Raw genomic sequence first — 25,376 nt, 5'->3', positions numbered from 1 at the left:
TATGTATCCTATTTTCTATATTTTTAATTACCTATTTAAACCATAACGCCTGCCATGATCTCTACATAATAAAGTCAACCATAGTGTTATAAACAGTGAGCAGTACAAAATAAGTATGGATTTTAACACAACAAATTGCAACAGTTGGAATTTTTTACCTTTACCTGCAAGAGGTGGCACAAACTCATTAGCCATCCATCATAAAAACTATACTTAGGAATTATTCTGTTTTGCTATGCCAGTGATATTACCTCAAAAACATTTCTGTCCCATTCCAGTGCGCATACAAAAACTGCCTTGAACAAAAATCTGGGATATTTGCAGGGTAAGGGAATTTCCATTTTGCGAACATTTTGCTAGCCTCAGAGTCTTTTCTCAAGAGAGTAATTTTTGTTTTGTTTTTAATAAATATCAAAATATTTAAGCTGAAGTTTTCATGTTTGTTTTTTTGTTTTTTACTTTTATTTCCCATACACATGCTTTTTTCAGATCTTAAGCTTCCTCCTGCTTTCTTGCTTTATTGCTGTCAGGAGAGGATAATGTCTAGACATCTCTAACATACTGAGATAGGGTCAAGACCTGCCAAGAAACTGACAGCCCCATTTCTTTTAGTGCAGAAAGGTCAGACATCTCTAGAGAATAATAAGGATTAGGATATATATAAATCAATAGGGAAGGAAAAAATACTAAAAAGAAATTATAAAGCGCAGTCTTCTTAGAAGAAATATAGCCTTCAGTGAAACCCAGGTATAATGGTATTAATCTAATTTTGAAGGAGTAAATGTAAATACTCCAACATTTTGTTTTTCTATATTTAGATTTCTTTAAGATTTATAAGGTCCTTGTGAGTTTGTTGATAAAAAGATGTAATAGTATATTCTTAAAAATAAATAAATGAACAAATAAAATTAATAAAAGAGAGACAGATTTACTATAGTATTAATGCAGATGAATTTTGAGCTAAAAAATAAGTTACATTGGAGACAAAACACACACAAAGGAAAAGTCAATTTCTAATTGCACCATTGAGCCATCAGGTAGGAACTAACAAAGGAATTACTTTAATGGAATATTTTGCCTTTTCTTTAATGAAATACTGACATGGTTTTCAACTGTTTCATTGTTTATGTGAAAAATAAAACCATTCATTTCAAGTCTGCCTGCTCCAGAGTGGCAGTGGCTCTGCTGCTGTAAGTGGCAACGCCTTCCTAGCTGAAGATATCTTTGAAGAGTGTAATGATTCAAGATATGTTGAAGAGATTTGTAACTGCTGCCCTGCGGTCTTTTGATGTGCAGCCATTGCGTCACTGATCACAAGCTACTTATATATTTCTGCTGTCTTAAGAAGAAAATTCCACCAACATTCTGCTATTTTTTTTAACATTTTCAGAATACTTTTTTGATTGCAGCATAAATTCAAACTGGTTCCTTCCTTCATATCTTCTTATATTTCATCATATGAATAATGAATAGAGGTTGTCTCTAATACAATCTTGGATTATGTAGTTTGATTATGACGAGAAGCATTTAGGTAGCTGTAGCTAAATATCTGCTTTCAAGCAAACACTGTTTTTCTTTGACTACAATTCAAGGTTTTGGCTGAATGCCATATGCTGAAAGCACCACAAAATTAATTCTTGACATGTTGAACTTACAGTCCTAGGAATTTATTCTCTTTCCATATGTATAATTTAAGTTCATAGCCCTCAAGTTGCTGCCAGCTGCAAATAATAGTTGTTTTGCAGAGATTTTGCATTGCAGTTTACTTAAGGCAAAAACAATTTTCCAACATTACTAATCCAGTTTTCTAGTGAAATAATATTCAAATTAACTATAAATGGAAAAAAAAAAAGAAAGAAAGAAAAAAAGAAAGAAGACAAAGCCACAACAACCCTACTTTAATTACATTAAGGCTGTCACAAATATGAGCAGAGCCAGAATAAAAAAACAATCCTTCACTCATAGCTGCAATACTGACACTCATATTGCAGCAAAGCTAAACCACTATGATCATCAGAAAGATCATAATGTTATTTATCAACAGTTCATGTGGGCATACACATTCTGTACACCAGGATCATATTCCCTAAGTATTTGTTTCAGTCCTTTTAACAAGTGAAACTTAGAAGTCATGCAATTTTTTTTTTTTTTTTTTCCCCCAGGTAGTTTATTTCTTCAGATGTCTTTAGCCCTTGGTTTTGTCAAGCTCAGAATCCCTAGCATGGAAATAATATAAAATGCTGTTAGATAGCTTTTAGAAATAAAAAGTTTGATTAAGCTGCTGTTTACCCTCATAATTCTATTTTTGATTATTAATTTTATATTAGTATTATATTAATATTATATAGCAGATTTTTTTAAATAGCTAAGCTAGTTGAATAGTGTGAAAACTAGATCTGATTTGAGATACTGTTTTCCTCCCTACACTGAAGATTAATACCCCCAGAAAGATGAAAGCAGAAGGATAAAAGTATGATATTTTCAAAGATGATTCTACCAGTGACCATTATGATCAATAGATGAAAATAAATATTATATTTTCATTGTCATGTGTCCTGAAAAGAAGCAGGATTCACTGAGAAAGGAAAGCATAAAAGGGGGGAAATTAAAGGCTTGGAAAAGTCAACACTGATCTCAGAGTGCACCTGGGTTATTATTTCCACTCTTCTGTCTCTAAACATCAGCTCACATTCTGAGAAGTTCTGATAGCAGGAAATAAAGAACTTAATGCTAAATAGATCAGTCTTTATGCAATCAGGACCGTTTCTTACTGAAACAAAAACCCTTCATAAATGTATCCTTGTCACTTCTACTCGTAGGATGAGTGCCATTTGGGCTCTGGAAACAACTTAAACAACTTCCTTTTGGTGCAGTTGACAGAAAGAAAAAATAAAAATGAAAAGATTAAGTGAATGTTCCTCCTCCTCCTCCCTCAGTTTTTTTTTACAAAACAAAAACCTCAGCGAGATTGTTTGTCCTCATATATATATGCTGTATGTAACATTTACAAAAAAGAAAAGGGAACAATAGTAATAACAGTAATATGTTTTCTGATGTGTTAGACTTAGCTCTGCAATACAATAAAAGTTAAAAAGCTCATCCTTACATGCTACATAATAGATCTTGTCTTTGTGTTCAATTTACCTATCTATAAATTCACCTACTATTTCTCCAGACTATTCAATTTTTATTGATCCCAACATCCTAATAAAATCCCTTACTAACTTAATGTTTCTTATGTCTTTATCCTAAATTTGAATTTCTGTATCATGCTGCCCTTATATAAATCCTCCTAATTCTCCTTGAATTCTGCCTAGCTCAACGGAATTGTCAATTTTTTCTACTTGCATCTTCATTCTACTAACGTAATGCTAAAACCTGTACCTCAGGTTTACTATCTCTTTCAACTGTAGCATAAGAATTCCGACTTAGTGTACTACTAGAAATCCTTTCCTAACTCAATTTTTCTTCAGAATTTCCTTCTTCTGCAATGCAAATATTTTATTTCCTTAAAGATGAGGACCAAAATGGAGAAGTAATCTTGCTTTCATTGTTCTTGAAAGAAGGCAGATGAAGAAGGAATAAGACATAGTTTTGCCACTTGATTATGAAAAGCTGAAAGGCAAAGCTATTCCCATGTCACCAAGAGAATTAGAAAATAAAGTGATCTGGAGAGAATCAGTGAGAATCTTGGGGAAAAATAAAAAGAAAGGGAGAGAGAGAGAGAAAGAGTATTGTCGATCATATGGACAATTCTCTACCTGAGTAGTTTGGTTATGGATGATATCATGTGTAAGAGATTATTCTGTTAACTTCTGTGTCTCAAAGCTTGCTGGGGACACAGATGGACTTGTTCAAGTCCCGAGCAAGGATTGTGAAATCCTTTGTCTGAAGGACACAGATGAACAAGTTCAGGCAAGTCCTGGGCAAAGGTTGTGAGATCCTTTGTCTGGGGACGCAGATGGACAAGGCCAGGGGCAACAAGAGCGAGATGAACTGCAGCTAAATAGCTGTGAAGTGCTCCTTTGTGTGGACTTATCTCAGGATGATGGCCATCTCAGGAGGTACTCAATGACTCTTGCTCGAGGCCCATCCTTGTCACGTAGGCAGGAGAACAAGGAGGATAAATAGGAACTGAAAACCATGAGGATAGGTTTCTGACAACAGATTCCTCATGAAGAAGAACAGAGGTTTCTGACAACAGATTCCTCATGAAGAACGGGGGTTTCTGACAACAGATTCCTCATGACGAACGCAGGATTTCTGACAACAGATTCCTCATGAAGAACGGGAGGGTTTTCTGACAAGAGATCCCTCATGAAGAAGAACGGAGAGAGAGAAATTCCGGACGGAGAGAGGAATTCCGGAAGATAGAGGGATTCCTGCATACTGTTGAACTCTCCTGAGCCTGCTGCCTGACCGCTGTTGCTGCTTCAAGAATTGGCTCCTCGACTTCCTTGTCTACCTGCCTGCTGCCCAAGGCCGGCCACGCTGCTGCTCCCCGTCTTCTGCTGCGTTCTGCCTGGGACCTTCGAACACCGTGCAACGGGACCGCTGCTGGATCCTGCTGGTGACTGTCCCTGCTTTACACAACTCCTGCTTCTTTTCCATCTTTTCTATCGCACTCCTTCCCTTCCCCGTCTCCCTGATTAGGTCTTAGTAATAAACTGGATGCAACAACATATGAACCATTGTTTCTTAATCTCACACCGGGTATGCAGATATTAAAGAACCTCATCTCCCTCCTATAAATTGGAGCAAGACATCATGTTAGTTTATAGGTAGTTATCTGAAATCTTACTCTGAACTTTTGACATTACTCTTCACTAACCATGGCAGCCTTGTGTAGTAATTCTTTGACAAGAGGGGTTCATGTTTCCAGACAGACGACACCATGACCTTTACAAGATGTCCTGGTTTCAGCTGAGATTGAGTTAATGGCACACCAGTGCTTTGGTTGTTGCTGTGCTGGGCCACTTGGCAAGAAGAACTACCACCATTATGGTGTAGCAGCAAGGAGCAAGATGGAGCCAGGACAGCTGCTCTGAAATAGGCAAGGTGTTATTCCATATCACATAACACCATGCAAAAGGACATAAAGCTGTGGGGAGTTTACTAGGGGGCAGCTGCTGCTCAAAGGTTGCTGGGCATCAATTGGCATGTGGTGAGACATTGTGCTGGTAGCAGGGTATCAACTGGTGTGTGGCAAGCAATTGCATTGTGTATATAGATATATACTGAGAGATTTATAGCTGTCACTGCGTTTTAATTTCTATTTTCCTTTTCTGTCTTACTGAATCATTTTTATCTCAACCCACAAGTTTCATTTTGTTTCCAGTTCTCGCCCTCTTTCCATGTGGGGAGGAGGGATCAAATAGCTGTGTGGTGCTGTGCAACTTCTGAGTTAAAGCATAACAAGCTACAAGGACAGAACCCTAAATGAAAGTCTTCTTTTAATGTTTATACATTATTGACAAAATCTCAGAGAATTAAAAAATAATAGATGGTTTTTGGAGGCCCTTAAGCTAGCATTTAACATAATTGCAGATTCAGTTATGAAAGTTTTATAATTGTAGTGGACGTCTAGAAAATTAACAGAACAGCAAGATAGCATATTTTAATAGCTAATATCTTTAAAAATCCAATAGGTTGTGACAGATGGGTGTTAACAGACCCATTCAGTTTGATTCAGTTCTTATTGCAGTTTGAAAAAACTCACTTATGTACAGACACCAAAATATATAAGAAGAACCACTTTGATATATCAGACTGAACTTAAGCTCAAGTGTATCTTTTTCTTCACTGAACCTTCAAAATTTACAAATGGTTTTGGGGGCTTTCTGACAGATTTACACAAAAGACTCCAGATTTACTGATTTCTCGGAATATGTTGATGCCCTGCTCCATCTTCTCTTACTGAACAAATAACAGACAGGGCTAGGATAAGATTAACAGGGTACAAATGATCGAAGTTCATTTTAGGCCAAATATGTATATTTTTAATATTTTATTTAAGTCTACCAAAAATTTTAGTTTAATTATTGCTCATCTTGCTATTTATTAGTAAGCCCCTCAGCATTTCTGCATTTGTTCAAAATAACTGTTGTTGATATGCAGTCAAGCACCATCAGTACCAGACTAATGTATCTGGGAGGACTCTTTACTATAAGGGTGGTGAGACACTGGAACAAGTCGCACAGAGAGACTGTGGTTGCCCCTTCCCCAGAAGCCTCCAAGGTGAGGCTGGAAGGGGATTTGAACAACCTGATGCAACCTGATGATGCGGTGGGAGGTGTCCCTTGGAACTAGATGATCTTGAAGGTCCCTTCCAACCCAAACCTTTCTATGATTCTGTGATTTTATGATTGAATAATAGTTCAAAAAAAAAAAAAAAAAATTGAATAATAGCAGTAGTTAGGTACAATTTTTAGCTTTCTTAATTTGGAAGACTTTTGCCAAAAATATATTTTTTTTTTACTTGTAAAATAGTATGTTATCAAGAATGTATTTTTTTGTTGTTGGCCTGAAATGCTTCACCTCTTTTAGTATGACTTCCTTCCTTTTCTGTAGTCCCTTGAGGACTGAAGAACTTCTGTTTTTCTTCAGAAATGACTTTCAGGAACAGCTTGAAGGATATGCCTTTATTTTATGTGCACCTTGCCCACAGTCAGAAGCGAACTCAGATTTATGGAGATGTGAACTTTTTCTAGAAATTCCTACAAAATGCTTATCATAGCAGCAGTCACCTTGCATAGCCTTGTTGACTCCGCTAGATCCACTAACAATTTTAGCCTCAGTGGAGAGCTGAAAAGATCTTTGAGTTCTGACACTTCATCTTTTGGAGGCCTTATTTTTTGCCCTCGACAATAAGCTCCAGAAAAAAAGTAAATTCCTAAAATAAGGTAGAACAAGGAAAATTAAACATCAAAATTTTATTTCAGTGTCAGTTGTTTTTGAGCTGTTTTAAGTAAGAATGAACACCTTTGTAATGTTAATGTTAAGCATTTTGTAAACACAAAAACATATATTTATTCCTCCAAAGATCTTGTGGGGTTTTTTTGTTTTTGTTTTGTTTTGTTTTGCCAAAATTTTGTTCTGCAATTTTTAGGAAAACTAAAGTTAGTTTTTATTAAGGGCTATAACAGAGAAATATTTTCCTGATGCTTTGACCTTAATTCACGGGTTCCAACTAGTTCATTGAAGGCCTTTTTACGCCTAAATCTGGAATTCTTGCAGAGTGTAGGCTGCAGTATGTCTGATAAACTGCTTATTGCAGTATATCACACAAACAATATGATATATTTGATAAGAATTCATGAGTCTAAAGCCAATGTATCAAGAAAATTCTGCAGTGTGCCTTGAACGAAAGACTTCCTAAGAACTTGGCAATTAAATTCTACTATAGAAGTTAAAGTATACACTCCATGTATGAATGTTGCATTTTTGAAAGTGTGAGCTAGGAATAGGACAAGAGGCAATGGGCAAAAAATGGAATGCAGGAAATTTGCTCTGAATATCAGGAAGTACATCTTTATTAAGAGGGTGACTGAGCACTGGCAGTTAGCCCAGAGAGGCTGTAGATTCTCCTCCTTGGAGATCTTTAAGAGCCATGGACACAGCCCTGCAATTTGCTCTGAGTGGCCCTGCTTGAGCAAGGAGGTTAGACCAGATGACTTTCAGGATCCCATTGCACTTTTTCAGTCAGTGATTCTGTGAAAAACTGCTAACCTTGAAAGACTTAAGGGTCTTAGATTTACTTAGAGTTACACAGTCTTTTTGAAAAAGAATTCTTGAAAGAGTCATGATTATCGAATATGCTAGGGAAACAGACTAAAATTGGTTTTGTTTCATTGTTGTTTTTGTTGTTGTTGTTGTTGTTTTTTAATGTTATTTCTCTACATACTTTTCATAGCCCTGTTATTTTATTTTATTTTATTTTATTTTATTTTTTGGCAGAGTAGGGGGGGAAGCTTGTTTTTTATTCCCTTCCAGAGCAGTGTTATTTAGTATCAGCCAGATAAAATCACAACATGTCCACTCCTTATATTTTTCCTCAGCAAAATGACACGCTGGAGTAAGTTGGAAGGTCACTCTGCAGGCTGGAATGTGATATCTGAGTATCCAAAGCAATTTTGATCAAGAAAAACAAGTTAAATTGTACCACACAGAGATCTGAACTGCCACAGAAAGCTTCCAAGATCAAAGTTTGCTTAAGGTCTCAGAACACCACACAGCACAACTGGAAGTATGCTTGCTTAGGCTTGTTTTGTGTACAGAGTAGCTGTTCTTTCTGTAGCAAAAGGCTGGTGTATGAAGTTACATTTGTTTAAGCAAAATTGAAAACAGAGTCACTGTTCCTGTTGCGAATTGAATTTTTACAAATAAATGACGGGAGACAGGGTGGAGGGGGATAGTTTCTTATTTCCACAGAAATCCTTCAGAACTAGACACAAATGTCTAGTTCCTACTGAAAATTGGAAGAGGCCAACTTGATGAGTCCATGGCTTTTCAAGATCCCAATGCTCCCTGCTGGACTCTGCACACAGATTTACCAGTATTGACACTGCTTTCTCTATAGTTAATGCTTGGAAACAGTGAAAGATATCAAGTAAATATAGAATATAGGTTGAATTGTAATCCTTCATTTTCAAACATCATCACTCCATCAACACCACCTCAAAGATAAACAAATAACTGGTATCTGGTTCTTCTTGTGGAGATTCCTCATGGAGACATAAAAGAAATCTCTTTTGCCAGAGTTAATTCACAAAGGACTCCACTGGGAAAGTTCTATTATCCAGAAATAAGAAATTCTAAGATGATATAATACAAAACACTATGAAACACCCCAATTTGAAAGTTTATCTCATTATGTGAATCTGTGCTTATTTACTTCCATAGTGTGTCACAAGTCTTTCACAATCATGTTTGGAATGGCACCAGTATGGTACATGCCGTAACAGATCAGACCACTCACCCAGGTAAATTTCTGTGACACAGTCAATACTTGTCCTGGTATAAGACAGACAATAAAATTTAAAACTAAGGAGTCTGACACTGAATACAAGAACAGAAGCAAAACAGAGGTTTTTTTTTTTTTTTTAATACATTATCCTTCTGTTGTCTGAAAATATGAACCAATTCTGTTATCTGAAAATACAAAATGACTGGATTTAAAAAAAAAAAAAAAAAAAAAAAAAAAAAAACAAAAAAATTGTGGAGTTTTATATGTACACTGTAATGATAAGGACAGAAAATAGGGTTCTTCAAATGCCTTGAGAGTTTTGTAAAAGTATAGTATTTCCTCATGCAAAACAAACCTTTATTTGAAGCACTGACACTTACTACATAAACATTGCTGTGTTTTTCTGTATTACTCAAAATAGTGCAACAGTGCCAAAATAATTCATGTCCTCTTTCCTTAGCGTAGAAGCACTTTTCAATTACTAAATAAAAGGAAAACAAGATTTGATTTTTTGAAAAAGAAAAACATCACAATGTATTACATTATTAATATTTCTAATTAAAAAATAATAATCTGATAAGCAATTTAGATTGCTGCCTCTGAGGAAATAATATAAATAACAATAACAACAAATAGGAAAAAATAAAGCCTCTTTTACAAATGATATTTATAGGGCACACAGCACAGCTGACTTTTTCTAACATTAGCAACCAATCTTTTCAGAGCTGTCTGAAAAAAGAGTAATGGTACTTGAGTCTTTTGACTGAAAAACTAATATCTTCCTTAACAGTTAAAATCTTACTCTGAGGCAATTACTATCATTAATTTGGTATGGATTAAATTACTGTGTGAACCGTTCATACAGAACTACAAAAATATCTTTTTCAACTACTCATGGTTACAGTTTCAATCTATAACCACCAAGAAAAAAAAGCACATTTATGAAAGGCTTTTTGGACTCTTCTGATTTTCAAAAATTCTATTCAAAATCTGGACAAAATCCTAGGTGCTTTAAAGCTTACTTTTAGAATCTACAGAGAAAAATTGAGAAACGCTGTTTCTTACTTTGTCATTCTTCTATGCACTTCAGTTTACCTACATTATTATATACGATCAAACTCAAAATTCTGCTGGTTTGTTGAAAAGTTTAGTCCTTCTATTAACCTTTGTTTTCTTTAAGAAAGCATGGGATTTATGAACACGGTTTATAAAGAAAATTTGTGTGAAGATCTGAGGAGCTCTGCACCTACCACAGATGTGTACTTGGGGAAAAAAAAAAAAAAAAAAAGAAAGAAAAAAGAAAAAATATGGGAACATAAACTTTGAATCATAGAATGCTTTAGGTTGAAAGGGACCGTTAAGATTATCTAGTTCGAACTCCCCTGCTATAGGCAGGGACACCTCCCTCTAGACCAGGTTGCTCAAATCCCCATCCAACCTAGCCTTGAATGCCTCCAGGGAGGGGGCATCCACAACCTCCCTGTGCAACCTTTTCCACTATTGAGGTCCACCCTCACAGTAAAGAATTTCCTTCTGAAATTCCGATTTCCTTCATCCTGTTGCTACATGCCCTTATAAACAGTCCTACTCTCAACCCCTAATTTTACTTATAGATCTTCTTTATCTGCACTACAGTTAGCAATACAATTGCATGCAAACCAATACCCCACTAACAGCAAAACATCTTACAACCTCAGTCGCTTCTCATAGCCTTATTGCTTTCTGCATGACGTCAGCTGCTATGGAATAACCCCTCCCTAATTCAGACCACCTTTCTGACTCTGCCCTGCTCCCTGCTGCCAAAGCTGAGTGGCCAGGCCCTGTTCTGGATATGTTCCCATCACTCAGCAACAATGAATACATTGGTTTGCTATTAGTGTTGTCAGAGTTGAAACTAAGACTGCAGAGCAGAAATAAATGAGTAATTGCATGCCAGTTCACTCCTCCATGAAAACTTAGCACAGCTGGATATATTGCAAAGGAAAAGTCTTCCAAGGTGCTGTTCTTTTTTTTTTTAAATGAAATTATTGAAACTACAACTTCTGCACTGAGGTTTAACGTTAATGGTTAATTTGCAAACCAACAATTTCCTCGAGTTATTTATTTTGATGTTAAACTCAATTTCTCATCACTGCTCCAACATTTTAAGTGAATTACATTTCTGAAATTGCAATCGTTATCCTTCAGGTCTAAAATGCCAGTGACCTTTGGAGTGACCTTTTCTCCACGGTGAAGATACACAAAAGAATATCTTTAAACTGGCACTTAAGATTACAATCTGATTTCTGGTGTCAAGATAGATGACAAACCAGGGATAAAATCCTTAATTTTGCATATGAAAATACTGGGAAATTTACTGTTATAACATACAAATGTAATTCACATTTACCATTTGATGGTAATCTTTCACATCTATGTTTGTTCTCCTCCTGTTTTGTCAGCAAAGAAATTGGTAAATAAAAGTTTGCTAAGAAATTATTACAACACTTCAAATATGGTGTATGACATTAGAACATGGAATAAAGAAAGTGACAAGAGACAGAACAATGTTTTAGAGGACTGAAGGAAATACTGCCTTTTCTTTTTCTTGTCTCTTTTTTTATCTTTCATGCCATTAAAGAATAATAGGTAACCCACATACCAGTGCTGTTCTTTATCGTCTATCAAAACTGAGCAGACAAGGTATTTGCAGTCAACAAGTAGTTTCTGAAGATTAAATACAAGCATTTGGTGTTTACAATAAATAAAACTGTCATCTTAATCTACACAATGAAGTTCTGTTTGATGTCAACATTTGCCTAACACTTAAAAGGGAGTTAGAACATTAGTGTCAGAGCACGGAAGAATACGGCATTACTATGCAAAATCCTTCTCTCTGTCAATCTATTTATTAAGAACAAGTAAGGAAAATTATCCAATTTTCATCAATTTAGAAGTGTACATACTTTTGCTGTTCATAAATGTTTCTACCTGGGGAATATTTGATTTGCCAAACATCACCTTTCTCTCTGCTAAAGTGTATTCTCCCTCTCCCTTTAGCAAGTTAACTGATCTTAAGATCACTAATATGGACCACATTCTTTCATTATTCTTTCATAGTCCTTTCCCTTTAATTAATCTCAAGTTGTGACACACTCTTCAACAGAGTGAAGTTCTGGTAAGTATATGAAAAAGTAAATTCCTATGAAATATTTTTCACAATTTAATGGAGTATGAATATTGGCTTAAGTGCATACATCCAAATTGTTAACATCTTTTTATTGGCTTTTAGCCACTGTAGACTGCTGGATGAATTACAGTGTTTATACCTCGTGTTCTAAAAGGCCAGCAATTAAAAAAAGCTTGTTTCAGTCTTCTTGAACTGAAGCAAAATTTATTCTTCCCTGACTGAATACTAAGGAAAAAAAAAAGTAGAAATTACAAATGTTTTTGCCAAGTCATTAACATATACCATCAAAAGTGGGGGATGTAGCTACTTGTGAGATGATTCATGGCAACACAAGCCTTGCTACATCAGTATGGCCCCATAATTGATTAAATTTATGGCTCCATCTGCTCATTTCCAGGGCTTTCTGTCCAATTAGAGTGTTAGATTATATATTCAATTTTAATAAGTTTAGCTATGTTTTTGCCCTTTTCCTTACTATTGCACAAACTTAACTTTCATCAGCAATGTCTTTTCAGAACATTCAGTTTATATTTGATACTGAAATAGTCCTTTGCTTTTGAAGAAACAGTTTTGAGAAAGTTGGCTCTCAGAACTCTTTGTCTTTTCAAATCATACTGTGGTGACCAAATGTTGCTACCTAATGCAGAAAACTTAGTTTTTAGTTATAAACCCATAAGATGCCAGATCTCAAGAAAAATACTGTTAGCTTAATATTGTTCATTTTCTGTATTAAAAAAAAAAAAAAAAGAAATTGAAATAAGAAAAATAAAAAGGAAAAAGAATAGATCATTGTAGCCTATTTCACATAGTTGGCATTTAACATTATCCTTCATCAACTTGTGCCAGAGCTGGCAGTAGTATCTCAACAATAAGTCATGAAACTTGGAATATGTTAGTAAGTGATTTCTCACATCTTGGCATGAGTAGTTTCATTAGAAAACCTTGCAAGGATTAGATTTATTTAAAAAAATAAAAAATCAAACGTACAGAAGAAACTGTAAAATACAATTGCTTTTTATTTTTGATTTATTGCCTTTCACTTATTCCTCCTGTTTGAAAAAGTATTTGACACTTAAGATAAAGCAATGGCTCTGTTTCCAGATACTTATCTTCAGCTACAAAATCCTTGACAAGGATACACACATATGCATATGACATATTGAGGATTCAAAATCTTCAATGATATCCTGATTGATGCAGTCTATAAAAGCTCTAAGCCCATTAAAAAAAAGGTCAAGTGTATTTTTGGTGAACAGCATCTAGCTGTTAGTTCCTTATGCCCAAAGATACACTCATACACAGTAGTCTAAAAGAACTGAGGGAAGATAAACAATCTTTTTTTGTTTGTAGGTTTTGTTTTTGTTTTTTTTTTTTTTGTTTCCCCCAAATAAAGATGCATTCTCTGATAACACACTGAAATGGATCTATTAAGCTGAAGCTGCTCAACGATCTAACAGTGTAACATTATTTCTGTAAGGCTACCTCTGTATTTTAATGACTGCTGATGTCTGGATAAAAACTGAGTTCCATTTTAAACCCTGTTCCAGCACATTATTACAAACATTATTGCCATTACTTCTGAGTCATTCATGATGATTAGAAACATGATAATATGTATACAAATATCCTGCCTCCTGTCTTCATAATAGAATTACTGGACTTGTGAAGGGTATTTACATTGCTAATATTTTCTAAGAAAAAAAAAAAAGAGTACAAACATTTGGGAAGGGTTTGGAGTGTATTTCTAGGGAGTAGGCAGAATAATTCTGTAAATGTTTATATGAATTGCTAATACATAATGCAATTATGAATCAACTTTAAGCAAAAAGAAATCCACTCATACTGGGATAATACAAAATCATAGAATTGTAAGGGACCTTTAAAGGTCATCTGGTCCAACTCCCCTGCGATGAACAGGGACACCTTCAGATAGATCAGGTATACTGAGATAAGGGAGATTAATTGAAAAGTGTCATTTATAGTATAATATAATACAATAATGACTATTTATATATGTATGGCATACTTAAACTACTAAGATAGAAACCATTAAAATATCCCTGTATATTTTAGAATATATAATCTTAGAGAGCAGTGGATGAGGCCTGAAGGAGGCACAGCCATGGGTACCTCCAGCCTGGGCCAGAGCTGTTGCCCGTGGGCATCCATGTGGAGCAGTGCCTGAAGGGTGAGCCCCATGGTATGGAGCCCTGTTGAAGCAGTGCTGGGAGAGCTGCAGCCTATGGGAAGCCCAGGCAGGATCAGTTTGGGAAGGATGGCATGCTGTGGGAGGGGTCCACATGGAGAGGAGGCAGAGTGACCACGGAGGAGTGACAGTGACGAAGCCCTCTGGACTGACTTTTGCTTTCAATGTTTCTACCTCTTATCAAACTTGAGTCTAATTAGAGCTCTGTTGCTGAAGAAGTCCTGGGACAGAGTGAAAGATCTACCTGATGCCTTGGCAACTCAAAATTTAACCAGGATTGGATCCCTGGAAAGGAACATCTCAGAATGCTTTATTAATATAGCCATACATTAACTCTTAGTATTCTGTTTTCCTCTAATTCCTTTGCACATCACAGCATCAGCTGGTTTTTCCTAATCTCAGCAGTAAAGAAAATGCACTTCTGAGGAATAATTTCATTAGTTGAATTCACACTCTGCAGTGTCATAGAAAATGTATCTATTTTTCATTAAGACTTACTATCTTAAACACTTTAGAAGGATCTATCTGTACATTTGATCCCTTCTGAATGTTAAATTATTAGAAAGTACTGACAACAATTCAGTATGGCCATAGAGGTGGGATGAGAACTGATTTGTTGACATTACAATGTCTTGCTCAGCACTGAACTCGTGAGAGGACATAGGTATTGGGCACAAATTTGATCCCAGAGCTTGAGTTTTTAATGAAGGCTATCTGGACCTTGCCACAGGTGACTAGTCAGCCAACCTGAAACTGTGTGATAAACCAGATTGCGAGAGCAACCATGGAGACAGTGAGCAATTAAGATAGTAATGTGGAGCAAGAGTTCTGAAAGGCGATTAGGCAAGGTTTATATTAATTAGGACAAAAGTGATTAACAGAACACAATGATTAAGAGACACAAATCTGAAGGGCATATAGAAGGCGGATGCTTTTTAATTATTTGACAGAATAATGGGCTGAAAAACAAAGGGAATGTGGACCAAAGCTTAGAAAAGATTAGTCAGCAGGAGAATTCAGGATAAGTTTCTTCACCCAGGAAGTAATAAACTTATAGCACTGCAAGCTATTAAGTAAGGAAAAACAAACCCTCAAATGCTGAGTATATTTGAAGACAGAGAGATAGGTAGATGAACAGCATGGAACAGTTTTGTCCCCAGTCTTTTTTATTCTACTTTTGCTGCCAGAATGGCAAAAGTAAAGCATTAATTCAATTATTGGGATAATAATTTGAGCAGTTTTAATGAGAGTTACAGTGATAAAAATTAAAAAAAAAAAAAAAAAAAAAAGCACAATCAGTTTAGTAATGTAGCTCTCCACAAAAAAAAAAAAAATATTCCAAGAGTTTATTTTGCTCCAAAATATTTAAGCAAAATTATTCTTCCTGAATTGCTGCTGAACAGGACATGGTAATTTCAAATATATCTTCCATGGAAGTTACGTTTCCCTAGTAAGGGGAAAAAAAATGGCATTTTAAATGATATAGCTTATTAATGGAATATAAATAAAGATTTTGAAAACTCAGATGATCTTTCACACCTAGTCTGTTTGTTTCATTTCCTGCACGTAGGTCCAGACATTGGACAGGCTGAGCATATGTTCAAGAGAAGAGTTTCATAATGTAATTTACCAGCATAATAGCAGCAACGGAGCACTCAGTCAGAAAAACTAGGCTGTGTGCCAGCCCACATGACTGTTGACTGTTCAGCACTGAGCAGGTATGGCATTGCTCCATCCCTTTCACATCTATGCCCCCAAAAGATCTGCCTTTTCCAATTTCTGCACTGAACAGCTGAACTTGCATTCCTATTTAACAATTTTACTTTGTACCACACTACACCCAGCTGCCTTTCTCCTTGTCATCCATCAACCCTAAACTGATACCTCACTCTGTCTTTTATTTTTTCCCTCACATTCTGTCATGTAATCATAGAATTGTAGAATTGTTTGAGTTGGAAGGGACCCTTAAAGGTCATCTGGTTCAACTGCCCTGCAATGAATAGGGACAACTACAGCTAGATCACACTGCTCAGAGCCTGGTCCAGCCTGATCTTGAGTGTCTCCAAGGATTGGGCTTCCACCGAATCTCTGGGTAACCTGTTCCAGTGCTTCACCACTCTTACTGTGAAAAACTTATTCCTCGTATCCAATCTAAATCTCCCTGCTTTTAGTTTGAAACCTTTTCTCTTTGTCCTATCTCAATTGACCCTGTTAAAGAGTCTGTTCTCTTCTTTCCTGCAGCTCCATCTTAGACATTGAAAAGGTGCCATCAGGTCTCCCCGGAGCCTTCTCTTCTCCAGGCTGAAGCTCTCTCCCCCGCTCTCTCAGCCAGTCCTTTTAGGGAAAGTGTTCCATCCCTTTGGTAATTTTTCATAGAATCATAGAATCACAAGGTTGGAAACAACTTATAAGATCATCTAGTCCAACCGTCTTCTCATTACCACTGCTACCACAAGCACTAAACCATATCTCGCAGCTCCTCATGCAGACGCCTCTTGAACACTGCCAGGGACGGTGACTCCATGACCTCTCCATTGCCTGACCACTCTCTGAGAGAAAAAGTTTTTCTTCATGTCTAACCTAAACCTCCTCTGGTACAACTTACGACCATTTCCCCGGGTCCTGTTCATTGCCTGGAAGAAGAGGCCAAGCCCCTCCTCAGCACAACCTCCCTTCAGGAAGTTGTACAGTGCAATGAGGTCTCCCCTGAGCCTCCTCTTCTCCAGATTAAATAATCCCAGCTCCCTCAGCTGCTCCTCATAAGACTTGTGCTCCAGACCTCTCACCAGTTTTGTTGACCTTCTCTGGACACGCTCCAGGGCCTCAACATCTTTCCTGTAGTGAGGAGCCCAATGAACACAGTAATCAAGGTGCGGCCTCACCCGTGCTGAGTAGAGGGGGCTGATCACCTCCCTGCTCCTGCTGGCCACACTATTTCTAATGCAGGGCAGGATGCCGTTGGCTCTCCTGGCCACCTGGGCACACTGTCGGCTCATGTTCAGCCAAGCATCAACCAACACCCCCAGGTCCCTTTCTTTTTCACAATCATCCAGCCTCTCATCCCCAAGCCTATAGCGCTGCATGGGGTTGTTGTGGCCAAAGTGCAGGACCCGACACTTGGCCCTGTTGAACTTCATCCCATTCATCTCAGCCCAGTGATCCAGCTTATCTAAATCTCTCTATAGGTCCCCCCTACCCTCAGGCAGTTCCACACCACCTCCCAGCTTGGTGTCATCTGCAAACTTACTGAGGATGCACTCAATGCCCTCATCTAGGTCGTCAGTAAATATATTAAACAAGATGGGCCCCAGTACCAGCCCCTGAGGGACACCACTTGTAACAGGTTGCCAGCTGCTTGGCCCTCCTCTGGCACTCCAACAAGTCCATGTCTCTCCTGTACTGAGGACTTACAGCTGGATGCAGTACTCCAGATGAGGCCTCACTAAGGCAGAGTAAGGAGGCAGGATCACCTCTCAGGCTCTACTAGCCACACTTCTTTTGATGCAGCCCAGGATATGGTTGGCACATTGCTGGCTCTTGTCCAGCTTGCCATTCACCAGTACCTTTGAGACTACAGTCTTCTTGAGACTTGGGAGTTCTCTCTGATGCCTACAGAGCTAAGAGATCCCAAAGAGCTGGAAGATCAGCAGTAGTTGTTATTTTGTAAACATGTTTCTGGCCATGCCATGCAAATACTGATGTGCTGCTGTGAACTCCCTCCTAAATTGCAGGCAACTGCATATAGCCAGTAGGGAACTGCTGTCACAGACAAAGTGGTATCAGAGCTACATCCCTACTTCTGGAAAATTTCAGGCTTAGACAGCAGAATCTATTCTTATATAACTCCCAATTATCAGGCATGGGAATACCAATAAACATTTTTTTTTTTTCCGGTGGATAAAAGCCTATGGTATGTAGACTTTGAATACCCACCGTGCAAAGAAACAGATGGGGCCAGCCTTAGTGAATTCTCATTACTTCTCTGTGTCTCCTGCAAAGACAGGGATGAATAAAATGGCTCTGAACACAGCTTAATCCCTCCTGTGTGTAGATACACATATACTAAATATAGCGCTCCTGAAGCTCACTTCAGAACTGCATCACAACACCTGCTATCATATTTAACAACTTTAACTTTCCCTGGTGGATTCTGAAGAGCATAGCCTTCTAAGCAGTAGGTAAAATATCTTGTTATGTATGTGGATTTTCTGGAGGCTTAGCAATATATTCAGTGATATCAAAATCATTAGCCTTCATTCTCCTGCAGATGAATTACCATGATGAAAAAAATAAAAAAACCAGAATTGAATGTTTTAAGAACAATGTCTAGATAATACATTGCTATGCAATTTTAAATTTCACACTGTTCCACTTTTCTTTAGTTTCCCTCCCTCCTGAAAAGAAAACAAGCCAAAACTGTCAGTGATGGATTTTCTACAATTTTGGAAGGTTTTTATAAAATAAACAATTGAATTTCTACAATAAAATCAGTATGAATTTTACATTTGTCCCCTAAAATCCAGATGTTACGGAAAAGCTTCTGATTTCTGTATTTCCACAGAACATATATAATCAGAATTCAACTGACCTAGTGAGTTAACTATAATTATTTTTTGAATCATCTGGAGATATAAACATTTCAAAACTAACATTTTTTAAAAGGCTAATGCAACTTAAGTATTCTAACACTGAAAAAAAGCATCATTTCCACATTCCATTCCTGTAAGTTATTTTTATGCAGTAATGGAAAATAGATGATTTTATAAAAGGTTTTTGGAAGAGATTTGTATAACAAGATACCATAATGAGTCATTATCCAGTTCAAATGATTGGCTTTTATTACAGTTAATACCTTCAGTCAGGTTGATCTGTGAGTTTGAAACCTGGCTGTTCTCCAGGTTGTTAGGGGAATTCAGCCCAACAATAACAGAAGTTAAGTTACAGTATAAGTGCAGGAGAAAATAAATACAAAAGGTAATTTCTGCTGAAGTTTTACTAGTTATTCTGCTTCCAGAATAGCTGAAAAAAAGATACAAAACTGTCCTCCAAACTGTCAGTGGGAGGACGGCCTGGACAGCTTGTAAAAAATCTGCTTAAGCCAGGAATAGGTCCTCATCCAGACAGCTCACACTAGAGCAGTTGATAGTTTAGGTATATTTTCATATGTGAAAGAAGAGATCGGTGATGGTAAACTTCTTTGTACAGCTTTATAAAGGAAGAGTGATATTTTCAAAAGTAGGTAGTGCAATTACTGGGAAATTACTCATTTGGAAGTACTTGATATGAACGTAGAACTGTAAAATAGTATTTAACAATTTCAAGGACCAAAGCTGCCAGGAAATTCTGTTCATATATTTTCGGCTCTTTTCAGATGTCTAAATCCTACTTTGGCAGGAAATGCATAGAATTGTTTGTGTTGGAAGAGACCGAAGGTGTCTCCAAGTTTCAACATCCCTGACAAAGGCAGGAACATTTACCACTTTAGACCATGTTGCTCAAAGCCCCTTCCAACCTGGCCTTAAGCACTTCCAAGGATGAGAACACACAGCTTTTCTAGGCAAGCTGTTCCAGTGCCTCACCACCCTCACAATGGATAATTTATTCCTAATGTCTAATCTAAGTGTCTTTTAGAATAGTTTGAAGCTGTTATCCCATATCGCATAATCCTAGCACTAAACTCCTGATAAAGAGTTGTGCAGAAAAAATACATATCACAGCCTCAACAGGTGACTTTCCCATAAGAAAGGGCTTGTGTTAGCTTGGGAGTGAAATAAGACAGTAAATTCCTTGTCTTGGGTAATTTCTTGTAACACTAACATGTCTGCACAACCAAGATACTGAGAGATCTATTTTCCCCTGGCTCTCACTACCATATTAGTAAATCACTGAATTATTTCTGACTAGAAATCTACTTCACCAATCTGACAGTAGAGGATAAAATTTTAAATGATTCCCATTTTTCCTTTCTCTACTTGTCAACTAGATTGCTCTTTTCCCAACATCTTTCGGTCCTTAAGATCCTTGTATTCAGAAAGGCTTAAGGCAGAAAATCATTTTCCTGAAGCAAAAATTGCCCTGCTATATCTAAAAATTGTTCTTCCTTGACCATTTGCCATATATATATATTTTTTTCTAATTCCATATTGTTCAGTGAACACAGATCTCTTCTCCAGTTGAGAATCTAGGTATTGGAAAACATGGCAAAATTGTGACACAATTTCAATTATCAGTAGATTCAAAGCTACTGCATAAAAGTGTCATATCATTTATTCAAAAAATTATCCCCTTGCTTCCAGTTACATTATTTCCAAAAATAAGATATTATTACAAAAGTACAATTACATTATTCTTAAGCATCCATGTTACAGAAGTTTGAAATTAATAATTTTCAAATCTAATGCACTGCCTGCAGGAGTGTAAAAGTTAAGCTGTGTGAATTCAGAGTTTGGTGTTAATACTTGGATTGCAATAAGATTTTCTTACTCCAAGGAAACTGAGCTCTGATGAAGTATATTTATGTAAAAAGATCAAACCAGCCAACCAATAGCAACAACAGCAAACAACAGAAAAACATATAAATGGACACACAGGATTTCTTATTGAAACAGGAATTAAGCAAAATGAGGAAGATTACATCTTCAGTAGAGTCTGAGTCAACTTTTAAAATATTATTCTGCAGTTGACTTATTGCATTACTTCTTTTCTCTAGCTTACAATCATAATGGAAAATCCTTGGGGAAAAATAAAACAGAAACCTATAATGTGATTACTTTGAGTACTCAGTCCAGACACAGTGTAAAGTTCTCATTCACCTTGGATTCTGTCTTGAGGTTCACTCAAGTTTCTTGGCTACATTAACCTTTGTTCAAGTTTCTTGTGAAGAAAACAAATTTCAGACTTGTTCTTTGCACTGAGGTGATAGTCAGAAAACATCTACACTCAAACTCTTCCAAGGCCATGGCAGAGCTGAATTTCCATGTTAGCTCTGAATTTGTTAAAACTTCTTTTTATGTATGTATGTAATTTACAGCAATCTAGAATTTGTAGCATTCTAAGCTTTCTTTCCAGATAAGTTTTTTTCTGGAAATTATTTGTAAATTAATGCAAATCTTTTGCATCATACATCATCAGATTGCTTATTATGGACTGCTCTGAAATTCTCGGTGATGGATTTAGCAGTTAGTGCTTCTTCTGTCAGCATTTAAAGGTGGATATGAACTGCATTTAGTTGATCAATTGGAAGGATATTGCAAAAAATAATCTTCAGATTCAACCACTTGTCTTTTGATGAAGATTAGTTTCTCAGTGATATACTACAGGACTGCCATGTGCCAATGTAGGGAAGAGAATAATGATGCACGGGAAAATGAGAATAGGGATTCTATGTTCTTATCACTATGGCTCTTCCTCTTCTGCTCTGTTGTCAGTTTCCTTCACATTTAATTGGCCAAAAAAAAAAAAAAACAAAAACCAACAAAAAAACAAATTAAAGGATAACTTGTAGAACAAGCACCTGTTGTGGATAAGGCTTTGAAAAAAAATCTCTACACATTTATATTAAAAAAAGAAAAACCCTACAAATAGAGCTTGTAATTTATTACTTGGTTGGATTCTAAAGCCTCAAGCCAATTTTCATGCTAAGATTTAACTTGCTGTTTCCTACATACACAGAATCAACTAAACAATTAGGTCCAGAGCAGGATCATCTTCATTTTCTCAACAGGAAGCCTAAACATATAAGCAAATGTGCAATAATCAAGCAAAATTAGCTTGATTTTCTACTGAAACAAATATTAAGACAACTGCCTAACAATGCATCAGTCTCCTACAACCTAAATAGGTTTTGAATTTATGGAAAATTTCAACAGAATTTTAAAAAATCATGAAGATTATCAACATTAAAAGATGTTGCAACTGCCAGAAGAAGGGTATTTCTCTGTCTGCTGAAAGAAGCAGAGAGTCCTCATCCAGGCTGAGGCTACAGGACTTCCTTCACAACTCATGTCCATGCAAAATAAAGTTGGCTCGTGTTCAATTCAGTAGTGTTTTCTTTTTGTGAAACAAGAATTTCCAAAAGGAAATATTTATGGCACTGGTATTTCTGTAAAAATAAACATTGTCTCTAAGTCCAATATGTGGTTATATATATAGGTTGTACTAAAAGTATTACCTCTTATTTATTTCCATGAAAACTACAATGGATACAAAGAGCACAATAACATTATTTGATAGAGAAAATTCTTAGCTACAAAACACTATATTTCAGCATAGTCACCACCATTAGCTATGCGCTTTCACCAGCAATGAACAAGAGCTTGCATGACATGCTCATAAAAATTGATTTGGCCACTGATTAGGTCGTGGGCCAGTGTAATAAAAACATTACTTTTGGATCCGTCCATGTACTATTAGGAAGTTCTACTTCTGTAAGTGCTGCTGAGATCAGACCTGATTAATCTCAGGTTTACTGTTAAAGAAGTCCTAACAATACTGCTGTATCATTCCTGCCACTGATAGTAGGAGTATTTAACCTTCCCTTTTGAATGCCATTATGTTCTAAAAGCAGTTGTTCTTACTGACAAGTAGGAGTGGAAGAGTGGTGCAGCAAGACATGTACCAGGAAGAGAGTAACTCGATTTATTGCAAAATCATATGAAATAAAATCTTGCAAATAATTTTTTCTTATTCTTTAAATTTGTGTTAACATGCGTAAAGTGTGATTACATTTGAACTAATAATTTGTCTGTTCTCTTAGCTGACCATAATGGCATCCATAACCCTAATGACTGAAAAAGAGGCAGTTTACAATCTCAGCATTAAAGACCTTCTGACTGATTATTGATGTAGTCTCAGACTCAGGTTAACCTAACACTGCCTTAAATTAATTCCTACTCTGATATCGTCCAAGTGGCTTTGGAAATGGAATCTTAAATTGTTGGTGTGTATTGCCTCCAGCTATGCCTATCAGCCAATTCCTCTGTCTGGCCCTCTGAATCAACACATTTCCCATGGAGTGCAGTTCTGCCAGCAGCTTCACACAATTCAGGTAATTTATTCAAAGTTAATGTAACTAAAAGAAAATACCAGGGACAGTACATAGACAGATCTGTACAGGATCAGGGGCAGCCTCACATGAAGACTGATGAAAATGATAATAATAATAATTAAAAAAAAAAAAAAAAAAAACAGAAAAAGAAACAAACAACAACAAAAAATCGCATTAAATCTATTTATCACAAAAATACAAAAAAATTGTGCCAAAGAAACTAGTGTTTCACTACTGTTAAGTAAGATCTATACCAGTATATTAATTCCTAAGCATTCATAAGGAATTCATAAGGAAAGCAAGTCACAGAAAGGGAGATGAAGAACAGCAGCTGACAAGCTCTGTTCTGTCTGTGAATTTCATTTAGTTCAACAAGGTCAAGTGCAAGTCTCACACATGAGTCAGGACAATTCCAATAATGAATAGAGGCTTCTTTATCAATGACATCAATAATGGAATCGAGTGCACCTTCAGCAAGTTTGCTGATGACACCAAGCTGAGTGGGGTGGTTGACATGGTGGAAGGAAGGGATGCCATTCAGAGGGACCTCAACAGGCTTGAAAGGTGGGCCTGGGTGAACCTAATGAAGATCAGCACAACAAAGTGCAAGGTTTTGCAGTTGGGCCAGAGGAATCCCAGGCATCCATACAGACTGGAAGGAGTGGTCCTTGAGAGCAGCCCTATGGAGAAGGACCTGGGGGTTTTGATGGATGAAAAGCTTAACATGAGCCAGCAGTTTGCCCTTGTGGCTCAGAAAGCAAATGGAATCCTGGGCTCCATCAAAAGAAGGGTGGTCAGCAGGGGCAGGAAGGTGATTATCCCCCTCTACTCTGCTCTTGTGAGGCCCCATCTGGAGTACTGTTTCCAGGTCTGGAGCCCTCAGTACAAGAAAGACAAAGACCTGTTGGAGAAGTTCCAGAAGAGAGCTACAAAGATGATCAGGGGACTGGAGCACCTCCCCTACGAAGAGGGGAGCTGGGCTTGTTCAGCCTGAAGAAGAGAAGGCTGCAGGGTGATCTCATTGCAGCCTTTCAGTACCTAAAGGGAGCCTATAAACAGAAGAAGAATCAACTCTTTGAAAGGGTAGATAACAGCAGGACAAGGGGAAATGGTTTTAAGTTGAGAGAGGAGAGATTTAGGGTGGATGTCAGGGGGAATTTCTTTACAGAGAGAGTGGTGAAGTGCTGGAACAGGCTGCCCAGAGAGGTTGTGGATGCCCCATCCCTAGAGGTGCTCAAGCCAGATTGGATGGGGCCCTGGGCAGCCTGGTCTGGTATTAAATAGGGAGATTGGTGGCCCTGTGTATGGCAGGGGTGTTGGAGCTTCAAGATCCTTGAGGTCCCTTCCAATCCTGGCCATTCTGTGATTCTGTGATTCTGTGATTCTATGATTCTGTGATTGATTCTGTGTAAAAACATTTAGATTAGATATTAGGAATAAATTGTCCACTGTGAGGATGGCACTGGAACAGGTTTCCCAGAGAAGGTGTGGGTTCTCATCCCTGGAAGTGCTTAAGACCAGGGTGGGAGGGGGTTTGAGCGATGTGGTCTATTAGTAAATGTTCCTACCTTTGTCAGAGATGTTGAAACTTGGTGGCCCCTAAGGTCTCTTCCAACAGAAACCATTCCATGTTTCTGTAATTTTGAGGATCTTGTGATTTTCAACCCTCATTTAGATATCAAAAAGTGACTGAAGATGGATGTTCCTCTTTGAGGAACACATGATACAGTGCTTTCCAAAGCTCTTTCCCTTCCAATTAATCCTCCAGAAAGGGAAAGCTTACTTCTTTTTTTTTTAATAACAAAGAACAAAGAAACCTAGTTCAAACATATTCCTAAAACTTTGCGTGAAAAATATTTAACCTTGAATAATTGAAATTTTAATTTAGTTTGAAGTTACATAAACTGTAGATAAAGGCTCCTTGGGAATGTCACTTTTTTAGAAGGAAGTATAAACCTAGCTTCTGAAATAAACATTGCAAACTATTTTT

The sequence above is a fragment of the Lagopus leucura genome, unplaced genomic scaffold, assembly GCF_019238085.1.
Source record: "Lagopus leucura isolate 7727_CA_CO unplaced genomic scaffold, USGS_WTPT01 Super-Scaffold_100002, whole genome shotgun sequence".
In the NCBI taxonomy this organism is placed as follows: Eukaryota; Metazoa; Chordata; class Aves; order Galliformes; family Phasianidae; genus Lagopus; species Lagopus leucura.
This window is presented reverse-complemented; position numbering follows the sequence as displayed.